We start from the raw sequence: 14,008 nt of genomic DNA on the forward strand, positions 1-14,008 counted from the left end.
AGAGCGGGGACAAAGCGGGGATCGCAGCCCGGGGACAGCTCGGGGACACCCCGGGGGTCATAGCCTGGGGACAGAGCGGGGACAGCTCCCGAGAATCACAGATTAGGGACAGCTCGGGGACACCTCGGGGACAGCCGAGGGATCACACGCCGGTCGCACCCCAGAGACACCTCAGGGACACCTCGGGGACAGCTTGGGGACACCCCAGGGATCACAGGTCTGAGACACCTCAGGGACACCTCGGGGACATCCCGGGGACAGCTCAGGGACAGCTCGATGACAACCCGGGGGTCACAGCCCGGGGACAGGGCAGGGACAGCTCCCGGGGATCACAGACTGGGGACAGCTCGGGGACACCCCAGGGGACAGGTCAGGGACACCCAGGGGACAGGTCAGGGATACCTCGGGGGGATCACAGCCTGGGGACAGAGCAGTGACAGCTCGGGGACAGCTCCCGGTGATCACACCCTGGGGACAGCTCGGGGACACCTCAGGGACGCCTCGAGGACACGCCAGGGACAGCTTGGGGACAGCGCGGGGATCACACCCTGAGGACATCCTGGGGACAGCTCCCAGTGATCACAGCCCGGGGACAGAGCGGGGACACCCCGGGGACAGCTCAGGGACATCCCGGGGACACCCAGGGGACACCACGGGGATCACAGCTCGGGGACACCTCAGGGACACCCTGGGGACACCTCGGGGACAGTTCCCAGTGATCCCACCCCGGGGACAGCTCGGGCACAGAGCGGGGACACTGCGGGCACAGCCAGGGGACAGCTCCCAGCGATCACACCTGGGGACAGAGCGGGGGCTCCTCAGGGACACCCCGGGGACAGCTCGGGGACAGCTCGGGGACACCCCGGGGACAGCACGGCGATCACAGCGCTGTCACTTCTCCCCTCGCGGCCGCTCCTGATCAAGCCCCGCTCCCGGCGCTGCCCGCGGCTCCGGCAGAAAACGACAGAAAAGCTCGAAAATCATTAAAAATTAAATAAAAAACGGGGAAATCGCGGCCCTGCCGCGCTCCCCGAGCCCCACTTGGGATTGTCCCCAAATCCTTTGTGCCCCCCAATTCCAAATTCTTCCCTTTTTTTTCCTTGTCATTATTTTCCTGCCTTAAACCCTCGGGATTTGCTCCTTAATGGCTCCATTAAAAATGACAAAAATACACTAAAAAATTTAAAAATTATTAAAAATGGGAAATCGCCCCCCCCCCCCCATCCTGCTTTGGGATTTTCCCAATCCTTTACCCCGATCCCAAATTTCCCCTTTTATTCTTCCCGTGTTTTTCTGGGATAAATCCTCGGGATCTTCTCCTCAATGGCTTCGTTGGAAATAAAAAAAATACACAAAAAATACATAAAAAAAATTAAAAATCATTAAAAAATAGGAAATCGCATGTCCCCAGTCCCATTTTGGGATTTTTCCCCCAGTCCTTTCCTCCCCCACCCCCGATCCCAAATTTCCCCTTTTTTCCCTGCCTGTGTTTTCCTGGGAATAAACCCTCAGGATCTGCCCCTTAATGGCTTCATTAAAACACAAAAAAGGAATTTAAAATAATAAAAAAGGGAAATAACCCCATTTTGGGGTTATTCCCTCCAATCCTTTCTCCCCATCCCCGATCCCAAATCCCTCTTTTTTACCTGCCCGTGTTTTCCTGGGAATAAACCCTCTGAATCTGCCCCTTAATGGCTTCATTAAAAAAATAATTTCAAAAAATTAAAACCCCCTAAAATTAAAATTTTAAAAAGGGGAAATCGCCCTCCCCCCGATTCCATTTTGGGATTTTTTTCTCCCCAATCCTTTCCTCCCTCACCTCCAATCCCAATTTCTCCCCTTTTTTCCCCGCCGTGTTTTCCCGGCCTCTCTGGGAATAAATCCTCAGGATCTGCTCCTTAATGGCTTCATTAAAACGTGAAAAAAACCATTAAAAATATAAAAATAAAATTTTAAAAAGGGGGAAATCGCCCTCCTCGATCCCTATTTGGGATCTTTCCCTGCAATCCTTTAACCCTCTCAATCCCAAATTTCCCTTTTTTTCCCTGCCCGTGTTTTCCTGGGATAAATCCTCGGGATCCGCTCCTTAATGGCTTCATTAAAAAATAAAAAAGCGCACTTAAAAAAAAAAACTCAAAAACCCCCCAAAAAGAGGAAATCGCGGCCCCCCGATCCCATTTTGGGATTTTTTCCTCCCATCCCGATCCCGAATTTCCCCTTTTTCCCTGCCCGCGTTTCGCGGCCTCTCCCGAGCCTCTCCCGATGAATAATTTACAGCAGCACTTAACGATCGCGGGGGCGGATTTTTTCTGCAGCCTCTTCAAACATTTGTTCTCCTCCTCCTCCTCCTCTGAGCCTTCCTCCCCCCTCCCACCCCGCCTTCCCCCCTGACCTGCCGGGATTTGCGGCCCTGGGGGAAAAAAATTAAATAAAAATTATTTTTTTGGGGGGGGTTAATTTATTTTTTTTGGGGGGGGGGGTTTAATGTATTTTTTGGGGTGTTTAAATTTATTTATTTGTTATTTTTTCCCCTCCTGTCGCCGGTGTTTTGTTCCAGGCACGGCGGTGGATGAAAAGGAAAAGGGAGAGGGGCGAAAAGAGCCGGAAATCGGCCCAAAAATCGGCCCCGGGGAGAGGGGGGAGAGGGGTGTGAAGGATGAGGATGAGGATAAAGATGAAGAGGAAGATGTGGATGAAGATGAGGATGAAGAGGAGGATGAGGAGGACGATGAAGATGAGGATGAGGGTGAGGATGAAGATGAGAATGAGGATGACGATGAAGGATGAGGATAAAGATGAAGAGGAAGATGAGGATGGGGATGAAAATAAAGATGAGGACAGGGATGAAGATGAAGGAGGATGAGGGATGGAACACGGGGAGAAGGCGCAGGAAGGGGAGAGGGAAGAGTGAGGAGGAGGAGGAGGAGAAAGGAGGGAGTGGGGAGAGGGAGGGAGAGGGTGAGGATGAAGATGAGGATGAAGATGAGGAGGATGTGAATGAGGATGGGGATGAAGGTGAAGATGAGGATGAAGATGACAATGAAGCATGAGGATGAAAAATGCAGGATGACAATGAAGGATGAGGATGAAGATGAAGAGGAAGAGGATGGGGATGAAAATGAAGGATGAGGATGAGGATGAAGATGAAGAGGAAGAGGATGGGGATGAAAATGAAGGAGGATGAGGATGAAGATGAGGATGAGGGGGGTTGGAGCACGGGGAAAAGGTGAGGGAAGGGGAGAGATTCTCTGAAGGGAGAGAAGAGTGAGGAGGAGAAAGGAGAGAGTGGGGGAGAGGGAGGATGAAGGTGAGGATGAAGATGAGGATGAAGATGAGGAGGATGTGAATGAGGATAGGGATGAAGGTGAAGATAAGAATGAGGATGAAGATGAGAATGAAGATGACGATGAAGGATGAGGATAAAGATGAAGAGGAGCATGAGGATGTGGATGGGGATGAGGATAAAGATGAGGATGGGGATGAAGATGAGGATGAGGGGGATGGAGCACGAGGCGAAGCTGCGGGAAAGGGAGAAGGTTCTCTGAAGGGAGAGGGGAAGAGTGAGGAGGAGGATGAGGAGGAGAAAGGAGGGAGCACAGGGAGGGTGAGGGTGAGGAGGAAGATGAAGATGACCATGAAGGGTAAGGATAAAGATGAAGATGATGGGGATGAGAATAAAGATGAGGATGGGGATGAAGATGAAGGAGGATGAGGATGAAGATGAAGATGAGTGTGAGGGTGAAGATGAGGATGAGGAGGATGAAGATGAGGATGTGAATGAGGATGAGAATGAGGATGAAGATGAGAATGAAGATGACGATGAAGGATGAGGATAAAGATGAAGAGGAAGATGAAGATGATGGGGATGAAGGGTGAGGATAAGGATGAAGTTGAGGAGGAGGATGAAGATGAAGGAGGATGAGGGATGGAGCATGGGGAGAAGGTGTGGGAAGGGGAGAGGGTTCTCTGAAGGGAGAGAGGAAGAGTGAGGAGGAGGAGAAAGGAGGGTGAGGATGAGGGTGGGGATGAAGGTGAGGAGGAGGATGTGAATGAGGATGGGGATGAAGATGAAGATGAGGATAAGGATGACGATGAAGATGAGGATAAAGATGAAGATGGGGATGAGGATAAAGATGAGGATGAAGATGAGGATGAAGATGAGGATGAGGATAAGGTTGAAGATGAAGAAGTCGATGAAGATGAGCATGGGGATGAAGATGAGGATGAGGCTGAGGATGAGGATGGGATGAGGATGAGACAAAGATGAAGATGAAAGGTGAAGATGAAGATGAACATGAGGATGAAGATGAAGATGGGGATGAGGATGAAGGTGAGGATGAGGATGGGAATGAAGGATGAGGATGAAGACGAAGATGAAGATGAAGGGTGAAGATGAAGATGAAAGATAAGCATGAAGGTGAGGATGACGATGAGGGTGAAGATAAGGATGAGGCTGAGCTTCCAGCGCCATCTCGCGGCCGCGCGCGGCGGGAGCGGCGCTCGGGGGTGGGGATGCAGCCCCGATTAATTAAAGGCTCCCGTTAATGAGCTGCCGTCACGCGGGGCTCACAGCGAACCCCGAACCCACCCGCGGTGTCCCCGCTGTGGGACACCGGGAAATGCGGGGACAAGGCTGGGACAGGGGACAGCGGGGCTGGGCACGGCCCCGGAGGGATTTGGGGTGACCCAGGAACCCCGATTTGATCCCAGCAGGGATTTGGGGTGATCCTCCCCTTAGGGGCTGTCGCTTTTTTCTCCTTTTTTTTCTCCTTTCCTCTCTTTTCCTTTCCTTTCTTTTCTCCTTTCTCCCCCTTTCCTTTTATTTTCTTCTTATTTCCTTTTCCCCTCTTTCCTCTTTTTTCTTTCCTTTTTCCCCTCTTGTTTTTCCTTCTTTCCTTCCTTTTTCCTTTTTTTCCTTCCCTTCCCTTTCCCTTCCTTTCCTTTTTTCTTTTCTCCCTTTCCTCTTTTTCCTTTCCCTTCCTTTTTTCCTTCCTTTTTTTCTCTCTCCTTTCCTTCCCTTTTTGTCCCTTTTCCTTTTTTCTTTTTCCCCCTTTCCTCTCCTTTCTTTCCTTTTCCCCTTCTTTCTTTTAATTTCCATTTTCTCCCTCCCTTTTTTCTTTCTCCTTTCCTCTGATTTTTTTCCACCTTTCTTTTTTTCTTTTTTCTTTTTTCTTTTTTTTTTTCTTTTTTCTTTTTTCTTTTTTCTTTTTTCTTTTTTCTTTTTTCTTTTTTCTTTTTTCTTTTTTCTTTTTTTTTTCTTTTTTCTTTTTTCTTTTTTCTTTTTCCGTTTCTCTTTTCTCTTTTTTCTTTTCCCTATTCCCTTCTTCTGTTCATTTTATCCCTCCTTTTTTCCCCTTCTTCTTTCCACTCCTTCCCTTTTTATTCCCTCCCTTTTTTTCCTCTCTCTTTTCCTTCCCTTTTTTCTCATTTCCTTTAAATTTTTTTCTCCTTCCCTTCCCCTTTTTCCCATTTTCACTTTCATTTTCCCCGCTTTCTTTGAGGCGAGCTCCTCCCGAGCCTTATCTCGGCCTGGCAGGCGGGACGGGGAGAATTCCAGCGCCTCTCAGATCCCACAAACCGCCGCTATCAGCAGCCCCAGCTCCGGGAACGCTCCCAATTAACCCCCGAGCCAATTAACTCCGGCCTGGAATTGGGATGAGCGAGTTCAGCCCGAGTTCCATCAGATAAACCCCAGGGCTGAGGGGAGAAACTGCAAAAAAATTTCAATTTTTCCCCCGGGGAATTGGGAAAGCGCCGGGATTTCAGGGGTAGGAGGGAAAGCAGCGTTTTCCCCACGGGATTTTGTGGTTTCCCCCTGTTTTTCCTGGATTTTCCCTGGATTTTCCCCCTTTTCCCAATTTTCCCCATCTTTCCCCTATTTCCACTCATTTTCCCTCTTTTCTCCACATTCCCCCCCTTTCCTCTTCCATTTTTCCCTCATTTCCCCACTAATTTATCCTCCATTCCCCCCCCCTCATTTCTCCCACATTCTCCCCCCATTTTCCCGCACTCTTCCCATATTTCCCCCCTCATTTCTCCCATTTTCCCCAGTTCCCCACATTTCCCCCCATTTCCTCACATTCTCCACCAATTTCCCCCTCATTTCCCCCATTTTCCCCCATTCCTCCCACATTTATTCCACATTTCTCCCGCATTTTCCACCCATTCCTCCCCAATTTCCCCCAGATTTCTCCCCATTTTCTCTGTATTTTCCCCACATTCTCCCACATTTCTCCCCATTTCCCCCATTTTTCGCCTCATTTTCCCCCTAATTTCCCCCTCTCATTCCGTCCCCTTTTTCCCACTTTTTTCCCTCATTTCCCCCTCAGTTTTCCCCAGATTTTCCCCTTAATTCCCCCCCACACATTCTCCCCCAATTTTCCCCACATTTGCCCCTCCTTTCCTCCCATTCCCCTCCTCATTTCCTCCTCATTCCTTCCCCATATTCCCCACATTTTTCCCAATTTCCCCTTCATTTTTCCTCATTTCCACCGCCAATTTTTCCCAGATTCCCCCCACCTCCATTTTCCCCGGAATTTCCCCACATCCCCCCCCTATTTTTCCCACATTTCCCGCCCGTTTTCCCAGATTTTTTCCGGATTTTCCCCACATTCCCCCTCCATTTTTTCCCACATTCCTCCCTATTTCCCCCTTAATTTTCCCCCCATTTCCTCCCCATTTTCCCCACATTTCCCCCTCAATTTTCCCCAGATTTTCTCCTTAATTTTCCCCCCACGTTTTCCCAGATTTTCCACCCATTTTCTCCAAATTCCCCCCCACACACTTTTTCCCACATTTCCCCCCTACTTTTCCCAGATCTCCCTCCCATTTCCCTCTACATTTTCCCAGGATTTTCCCCATTTCCCCCCCAATTTTCCCCAAATCCCCCTCCCCAGTTTTCCCAGATTTCTCACCCATTTCCCACCCATTTCCCCCGGATTTTCCCCCCATTTTTATTCCCCATTTTTTCCCCCATTCCTGCCTTGCTTGGAATCCCTCTCTCCAGGGATCCCCGCCCCAAATCCCCGCTGGGATTTCCTGGCTCAGCGGGATAATCCCGGGATAATTCCGGGATAATCCCACGGGGGGAGTGGCGGCCCTAATTCCCCAATTGTTGGGAAGATGGGATAAACTGCCATTTACATATCTGAGGAAAAAAGGGGGGAAATGAGGATTAAAAGAGATCAGAGAAGGAGAAAAAATCCATTTTTCCCTTTTATTTTCACCTGTCACAGCTCGTGAGGCCCTGGGGAATTTGGGATGTCTTCATTTGCTCAGATATTCCCGTGGGATGGAGGGTGGATTCAAGGGGAAATAGGGAAAAAATCTGGGAAAAAATGGGGGGAAAATCCGGGGAAAATGAGGGGAAAGTAGGGGGAAATGGAGGAGGAAAATGGGGGGGAAATGGGGGGAATATGTAGGGGGAAAATGTGACAAAAATGGTGGAGGAAAATGGGGGGAAAATCAGGGGAAAAAGGGGGGGAATAAAGAGGGAATATGGGAAAAATGGGGACAAAATGTGGAAAAATGGGGGGGGGGAATTTGTGGGAAAATGTATGAGTAAATGGGGAAAAATGGGGGGAAATGTGGCAAAAGTGGGGGGGGAAGAATGTGGGGAAAATGTGTGGAAAAATGTAGGGGGAAATGGGGGCAAAATGTGGAAAAAATGTCTGGGAAATGTGGGGGGAAAATAAGGAGGAAATGTAGAAAAATGTGGGGGAAATGTGGGAAAAATAGGGGGAAAATATGGAGAAAATCTGGGAAAAACAGGAGGGAAATGTGGGAAAATGGGGCAAAATTGGGCAAAAGTATGGGGAAGAAGTGGGGAAAATAGGAGGAAATCCAGAAAAAATGTGAGGGGAAATGGGAGGAAATCTGGAAAAATGGGGGAGATGTGGCAAAAATGAGGGAGGAGATGAAAGTCAGGAAAAACATGGAGAAAATCCTGAAAAACAGGGGAATTGTGAGAAAAGTATGGGAAAAATGGGAGGGAAATGGGGGAAAATCTGGGAAAAAATGTGGAAAAATGGGAAAATACTGCTTTCCCCCCACTATCCCTAAAATATCCCCAAATCTTCCGGTTTTGGGGGCACTTTGGGGCCTTCTGGGGTGGTTTTGAGGTCGATTTCCCATCCCGCCTGCAGAGGGATCCACGGAAACCCCACGGAGCGATTTGTTAAACAAATATTAGGAAAAAAACTTAAATAAAAAAAAATAAACATTCGGGATGAGCAAATGTGGAAAGGAGCTAGAATGGATGAAAGGACCCCAGAGCTTCAGAGGCTCGGGAAAGATCAGGGAAAAAAAGGAATAAATATTCAAAAGTGGAATTTCAAAGCTGCGTTCCCGGCCTTTCATCCCGGCCTCCCGCAGGAAGCGGCGGCGCCGAGAGATCCGAGGGGAATTCGGGGGAAAGATGGAGCGGAAAATGCCTGAAAAATCCCAAAAACTGCGGGGAAATCAACCCCAAAGCGGGCTGGGATGGGGAGGGATCGGGGTGGGGGTGGAATTTATCCAGGTGGGGTTTGGGGTCACCTGGAATTTATCCATATGGGGTTTGGGGTCACCTGGAATTTATCCATATGGGGTTTAGGGTCACCTGGAATTTATCCAGGTGGGTTTGGGGTCACCTGGAATTTGTCCAGGTGGGGTTTAGGGTCACCTGGAATTTATCCAGGTGGGTTTGGGGGTCACTGGGAATTTGTCCTTGTGGTTTTGGGGTCACCTGGAATTTATCCAGGTGGGGTTTGGGATCATTGGGAATTTATCCAGGTGGGGTTTGGGGTCACTTGGAATTTGTCCTTGTGGGATTTGGGGTCACTTGGAATTTGTCCTTGTGGGATTTGGAGTCACTTGGAATTCATCCTTGTGGGATTTGGGGTCACTTGGAATTTATCCAGGTGGGTTTGGGGTCACTTGGAATTTGTCCTTGTGAGTTTGGGATCACCTGGAATTTATCCAGGTGGGGTTTGGGGTCACTGGAAATTTATCCAGGTGGAGTTTGGGGTCACTGGGAATTCCCCAGTGTGGATTTTGGGGTCACCTGGAATTCCCTTGTGTGCATTTTGGGATGCCTGGGGTGTCCCTGGAATTCATCCATGTGGATTTGGGATCACCCCTGGAATTGCGCCATGTGGATTTTGGGATCCCCAGAGTGGTTTTTGGGATCCCTGGGGTGTCCCTGGAATTGCCCTGTGTGGATTTTGGGATCACCTGGCTGTCCCTAGAATTCATCCATGTGGATTTTGGGACCACATGGAATTCCCTCGTGCAGATTTTGGGATCCCCGGGAATTCCCCCGTGTGGATTTTGGGATACCTGGGGTGTCCCTGAAATTGCCCCGTGTGGATTTTGGGATCCCCTGAAATTCCCCAGTGTGGATTTTGGGGTCACCTGGAATTGCCTTGTGTGCATTTTGGGATGCCTGGGGTGTCCCTGGAATTCATCCATGTGGATTTGGGGATCACCCCTGGAATTGCCCTGTGTGGATTTTGGGATCACCTGGGTGTCCCTAGAATTCATCCATGTGAATTTTGGGATCACATGGAATTCCCTCATGCAGGTTTTGGGATCACCTCTGGAATTGCTCCGTGTGGATTTTTGGAATCCCCGAGGTGTCCTTGGAATTTATCCATATGGATTTTGGGATCACCTGGAATTGCCCCGGGTGGATTTCGGGATCACCCCTGGAGTTCTCTCGTTGGAATTTGGGATCCCCGCGGGGTTTTGGGACCGGAGCCGCTCCGGGCGGGGTTCCCAAGGGCCGGTTCCGCTCTGTTGTGGCAACGGAGCCGGGAGCAGCGTGAGCCCCGGGAGCGGCGGCTCCTGCTCCGGGAGAACTGCCCGGGAACGGCGGCTCCTGCTCCGGGAAAACTGCCCGGGAACGGCGGCTCCTGCAGAAACATCCCGGGAACGGCGGCTCCTGCTCCCGCTGTATTCCCGGCACCGCCCCGTGAGTGCCCGCGATCCCCGCGGTCCCCGGGATTCCAGGGATTCCTGGGAATTTTTTGGGAAGGGTTTGGGTTCGGGAATAGGAATGGGATCAGGAGGGGGAATGGCAATGGGAATGGAACAGGAGTGGGAATGGGACCGGGAATGGGAATGGGGATGGGACACGGCGGGATCAGGGATGGGATTAGGAATGAGAACAGGGATGGGGATGGGAAATGGGCATGGGGATGGGATTGGGAATGGGAACAGGAATGCAACAGGAATGCAGTTGGGATACGGAGGGATCAGGGATGGGATTTGGAATGGGGATATGATTGGGACAGGGAATGGGAATGGGAATGGGGAATGGGAATGGGAATGGGACACAATGTAATCAGGGATGGGATTGGGAATGGGAACAGGATTGGGACAGGGAATGGGATTGGGACAGGGAATGGGAATAGGAATGGGAATGGGAATAGGAATGGGAATAGGACACGGCAGGATCAGGAATGGGACAGCGTGGAAATGGGAATGGGAGACTGGATCAGCAATGAGACATAGTGGGATTGGGAAGGGGACAGGGTGGGATCAGGAATGAGACATGGCAGGAATGGGACAGAGCAGGATCAGGAATGGGAGAACCAGGAACAGGACTGGGACACCCTCACCCTGCCCATCCCCATCCTCACCCCCATCCCCGTCCCCACCGTGTCCCCGCTGTCCCTGCTGTCCCTGCCAGCTGTGTCCCCCCCAGGGATGTCCCTGCCAGCCCCGGGCCGGGCCCTGCCCGCGCAGGAGCCGCTCCGGAGGCACGGGAACATCCCGAGCCTGGAATCGCCCTCGGAGCGCCGGCCTGCCCCAGCCTGCCCGGCTGTCCCTGTCCGCGCCCAGGAGAGCACGGGACACCCCCGGGAGCCGGTGAGTGACACGGGGGACACACGGGGAGGGGACAGCCCCAGGCTTGGCTGCTGTTCATCTCGGGAATGAAGCAATTCCTGGATTTCCCCATTCCCGGCAGATGTGGAGGAAGGATTGGAGCCTCTGGCTGCTCCTGCCCCCATTTCCCTGTCCCCAAGGTTCCCCAGGGCTGTCACCTCCTGCCAGGCCGGTGGCCAAGGCCATTCCTGAGGTCATTCCCAAGGCACGTGGCTCCCTGCAGCCACCGAGATCCTTCCCGAGGGGATCCAGGGTAATTCCTCAGGAATTCTTCCCCCTGTCCCCAGCATCTCCAGCCACACACGAGCCAAAAAAAATCCAGGAGAATCTTTGGGAATGTTCATCCCTCTGTTGTTCTTCACCCCATCCCTCTGTTAAAGAGCTGGAAAGCCCCAAAAAGCTCCGAGTTTGGGGGTCCCTGGTCCAACCCCACATTCCACAGGGGGCGGGTGGGAAAAAAGGGAAAAGAGGGAGATGGGGAAGTGAGAGGAGAGGAGAAGGTTGGAAAGGACAGAAGGATGGATGGATGGATGGATGGATGGATGGATGGATGGATGGATGGATGGATGGATGATGGATGGATCCATGGATGGATGGATCCATGGATCCATGGATGGTGACAAGAGCAGGGGACAATCTCAGGGCACATCTCTCAGCTCTCCCATGGTGTGTCTGACCCTCATCCCGAGCCAATCTCTGGGACCAGGGGGGACATCCCTGTCTGTCCAGCAGTGCCAGCCGTGCTCTGGTCCCCAGGGGGGTGGCAGCCACTGCCTGGCGCTGCAGAGGATGGCGGGGGACCTGCTGTCCCTGCGCCGCCGTGTCGCCAGCCTGGAGGCGGAGAACGGGCACCTGCGGCACAGCCTGGCCCGGCTGCGGGAGCCGGCCCAGCTCCACGGCACCGACACCGACGTGCTGACCCGGGACGAGCTGCTGGACAGGCTGGGTGCGTGCCAGGCACGGGCAGGGCACACTGGGCACTGCCAGGGACATGGTGTGTCACCCTGGGCATGGGCAGGACATGCAGGGCGCTGCCATCCTATGTGGGTGACAAGGATGTGCCGTGTCACCCTGGGGACAGGCAGGGTAGGCCGGGCACAGCCAGCCTGCCTGGGTGATGGGGACATGGCACATTATCCTGGGGACAGGCAGGAAATGCTGGGCACTGCCACCCCAAGTGGGTGACAGGGATGTGGCATGTCGCCATGGGGATTGGCAAGGCATGCTGGGCACTGCCACCCTGCCTGGGTGACAGTGACAGGGTGACAGGGACATGGTGCTTCCTTACAGCCACCCTGGGGTGTGAGTTGGGCGCTGCCACCCTGGGTGGGTGACAGGGATGTGGCATGTCACCTTGGGGCTGGGCAGGACACTCTGGCCACTGCCACCCTGGGTGGGCAACAGGGACATTGTGTATCACCATGGGGACAGGCAGGACACGCTGGGCACTGCCACCGTGGGTGGTGACAGCACTGTCCCCGCAGCCACCCTGTCCCATGAGCTGGCGGCGGGCGCGCTGGAGCTGCGGGCGCTGCGGGACCGGGTGCAGCGGCTGCAGAACGAGCTGATCCGGGTACGGCCCCGCGGGCACGGCGGCACCCGGGGCTGTCCCGGGGCTGTCCCGGGGCCGTGCCCGGCACTCCCGGGGCTTCTCCCGCAGAAGAACGACCGCGAGAAGGAGCTGGTGCTGCTCCAGCGGCGGCAGTGGCAGCAGCTGGCACGGCGGCGCTGCCAGGACAGGGCGGCCGAGGCCGGGGCGCTGCAGCGGGCGCTGCGACAGCAGGACAAGGTGACACGGCCCGCGTGACAAGGACGGGTTTGGGGACCCCGCCAGCCCCTCCCCGGCCCTGCACGGGCCGGGCACGGAGCCCTGGGGACGTGGGGACAGCGGTGCCCTGTGCCCAGGTGATCGAGGCCTTGGAGCGGCTGCTGCTGCGGGACAGGAGCGCCGAGAGAGCCGCGGGTGCGTGCGGGGGACAGCGACACTCGGGAGTGTCCCCAGCTGTCCCTGGGATGGCCCAGGGTGGGTGCGGGGGGACAGCCACATTCGGGGGGTCCGCAACTGTTCCCGGGATGGTCCGAGGTGGGCAGGAGGGGACAGAGACACTCGGGGATGTCCCCAATTGTCCCTGTGATGGCCCCGGGGTGGGCAGGAGGGACCCACGGGTGGGCAGGAGGGGACAGACACTCAGGGATGTGGGATGTCCCCAACCCTCAGAGATGTCCCCAGCCCTCACTGAGATATCACCAACTCTCCTTGGGGACTGGGATGGTCCAGGGTGGGCAGGAGGGGACAAGGACACTCAGGGATGTCCCCAACCCTTCCTGTCCCCCCCCTCATTCCCGAGCCCCCGGGCAGAAGCCAGGGCTGGCTGTCCCCCTGTCCCCGCCCGGGGAGGGACACGAGACACGGGACAATGTCCCCAGTGTCCCCCCAGAGGTGCCACCTCACCGGTGCCACCCCGCAGGTGCCACCCTGGCGGCGTTGCTGGCCCAGAAGCGGCTGCGGGAGGAGCCGGCGGGACCCGCCCGGGCCGCGGTGAGAGCCGGAGGGGACACGGGGGTGGCACCGGGGACAGAGGGGACACGGGGGTGACACCGAGACAGAGGGGACACGGGGGTGGCAGCGGGGACAGAGGGGACACGTCCCGTGTGTGACACCGGGGACAGCCGGACCCGTCCCGGGGGTGACACTGGGGACAGAGGGGACCCGTCCCGGGGGTGGCCGCGGCGCGGGGCCGATCCCGACCCGCCGTTCCCGTGCCCGCAGCGGCTCCTGGGGCCCGGGGAGAAGCTGGAGCTGCTGGCGCGGCTGGAGCGGGAGCGGGGCCGAGCCCGGGCGCTGGAGAGGCAGGTGGGCACCGCGGGGCGGGGTGGGGCCACACACGGGGGTTTGGGGTCACCCAGGGTGGTCTGGAGTCACCCAGGGTGGTTTGGGGTCCCCCTGCCCGTTTTGGGGTTACCCAGTGTCTTTGGAGTCACCCAGCACGTTTTGGGTCATCCAGCGTGTTTTAGGGTTACCCAGTGTGGTTTTGGGGTCACCCACGTTTTGGGGTCACCCACGTTTTAGGGTCACCTGGCGCGGTTTGGGGTCACCCAATGTGTTTTAGGGTCACCTGGCGCGGTTTGGGGTCACCCA

This window comes from Ammospiza caudacuta, chromosome 10, assembly GCF_027887145.1.
Source record: "Ammospiza caudacuta isolate bAmmCau1 chromosome 10, bAmmCau1.pri, whole genome shotgun sequence".
NCBI lineage: Eukaryota > Metazoa > Chordata > Aves > Passeriformes > Passerellidae > Ammospiza > Ammospiza caudacuta.